We start from the raw sequence: 2,469 nt of genomic DNA on the forward strand, positions 1-2,469 counted from the left end.
ATTAATGATTTCAGAATTAGTTCCAAAACGGAATAAAAGGGGAATTAATGAATTAGGTACCATTTGGAAATGGATAGCAGGCAGCCCTGATCATGACGACTTTTTGAAAATACAAAATTATTATTATTATTAATTATTATTATTATTAATAAATAATGCTAATAGCTAGTTAAAACTAAATATTAACAGAAGTTGGAGCTATAGCTACTGAGGCCTTAAGCTCTAGGGTAATTGGGTCAGATTTTATACATATATACAAAGATGTTGGGATGAGTATTTATTTACAGTATGTTCGGTTATATATTGTGGAGGATATTTGCGGTTTGTAGGAATTTGAGGATAATTTTGGAATTTGAGTTGGTGGGGTTTGCGATAAGTTGCATGGGGTCGTTGTTATTGAATGATAGGGACCTTTGTGGTAAGAGTGAGGGACAGGTGTATAGTGTTGGGCAATGTTTTGTCAATGTAGTGGGCGTTGGTCAGCTTGGTGTGGCCCAGTCTCAGTCTATTAAATATGACCTGGTGCCTTCTATTAAGGATATTGTTTTAGGGGGTGTTGTTGGTAGCGAGGTTGCTAATTTGTTGGTACCATGTAGAGGTGTTTGTGAGGAGGTCAGTTTGTTTGGATTGGAGGATTTTTTTTAGGAAGTGTGCAATATCGGTAGAGTTGTGGTTTGGGGTGTAAATAAGGGGAAATTTGGCGTTCATCCTGGCTGTAGAGTCGGCGAATTCGTTGCCTTTTATGCCAATGTGACTGGGTATCCAGATTATTAGGATCTTAGGGAAGTGGGTGGATAATAGGTTTCTGATCGAGGAGGCGTAGTAGGAGTGATTGTTGGGGTTCCTGATTGAGGTGATAGAGGAGAGGGAGTCGGTGCAGATAGCATATTTTCCACGTTTATATCGAGTAAATAAGATGGCTTCGTGTATTGCAATGATTTCGCTGGAGAGTACAGATGAGTATGTTGGCAGCAATCCAGTTTTTATTACTGCTGACTCGTTTGTAATACAGTAGCTGGTAATGCCCCCGGCTTTGGAGCCGTCTGTGTAAAGGAAGTTGTGTTTGGGGAGAGCTGATTTGATAGAGTGGAAAAGTTGGTGGAAGACTATTGTAGGGGTAGTGTTTTTGTTGTGATTGGAGAGGTTGATGTTTGTTGATTTGTGGATGTTAAGGATGTTGAATTTTTTGGATGTGGAGGTTCTGATTGGGGAAAAAGGGATGAGGTGTTTTTGGGACACTTGTATGGCTCTGTCTACCGTGCTGAGCAGTCGGTGTTTTCTTTTATGGCTTTTGGAAAGGGTATTTAGGGGGGTGGATTTTCCGTGGATGAGGTTTTTGGAGATTTTCCCGGTAAGGTAGTCTCGTTTGCTTTCAATGGTGAAGATGTTGGTTTCAGCTAGCATATTATTTATGGGGGTGGTACGGAATGCTCCAAGGGCGGCTCTTATTGCTGTATTTAGCGTGGTTTTTATGCGGTTAAGTTGGGATTTGGGAGCAAATCCATATATGGGAAGGCAGAAATCTATTTTGGAAATGATTATGGATTTTATGATTTGCACTAATGATGAAGTGTGGCAGTTATATTTAAATGAAGAGAGGTGTTTGATGATGCCTAGTGGCTTAGCAAGGTCAACTTTGAGTTTGTTGATGTGAGAGATCCAATTGTATTTGGTGTTGATTGTGAGCCCAAGGATTCTGAGTGTGTCGGTAGCTTGGATGGTTGTGCCACCGGTGAGTATTTTGGGTTTGCAGTTGTGTTTGCGGCATATATGAAGGAGTTGGGATTTTTCTTTAGAGAGGATTGAGCCTGAGTGATTGTACCAGTCGTCTATTTGGTTAAATATTGTTTGGATGTTAGTTGTGGGACTTTTTTGCTTGTTGTGATTGATGAGTAGGTGGAAGTCGTCGGCGTACGCGCAAAATTTGATTTGTTTGTGGAGGGAGATGATATCGGTGAGTGAGTTGTAAGCTATGAGGAAAAGGATAACGGAGATTGGGGAGCCTTGGGGAATACAAAATAAAGTAAATGAATTAACTGTGTTCGGGCCAGCCGCTGAAGAATAACCGTAACTTTAACATTATTATTGTATGAGCAGAGAGAGCCGCCTATGTTGTAAAACGTTGACGTTCTGCAGAGCTGCTGCGCTCTCCCGCTAAATGGGCTCTCTGCCGCCGCCACTTCGGCAACTACTTTGATCTGCTGCCGCCACTTCGGCACTCACTTTGATAGTCACGCCGTCGTCTATAGTTTAGTTCTATGCTAACCCCTCTGCGCATTGGTTGCATATCGATCTCGCATAAAGTTTATCTGGCAATAGCAAGCAATCGGCTTCCGCTAAGCCACCAAGATTAAATACGAATTATAAAGTTTAACCCGAAATCTCTTTTCATTTTTGAAACACATAGGTGCCAAAAAAGCTTGGCATCTCAAACATTGGTGACCCCGACGTGATATAAAACCATTGCTT

This window comes from Drosophila miranda (genome assembly GCF_003369915.1).
Source record: "Drosophila miranda strain MSH22 chromosome Y unlocalized genomic scaffold, D.miranda_PacBio2.1 Contig_Y1_pilon, whole genome shotgun sequence".
Classification (NCBI taxonomy): Eukaryota; Metazoa; Arthropoda; class Insecta; order Diptera; family Drosophilidae; genus Drosophila; species Drosophila miranda.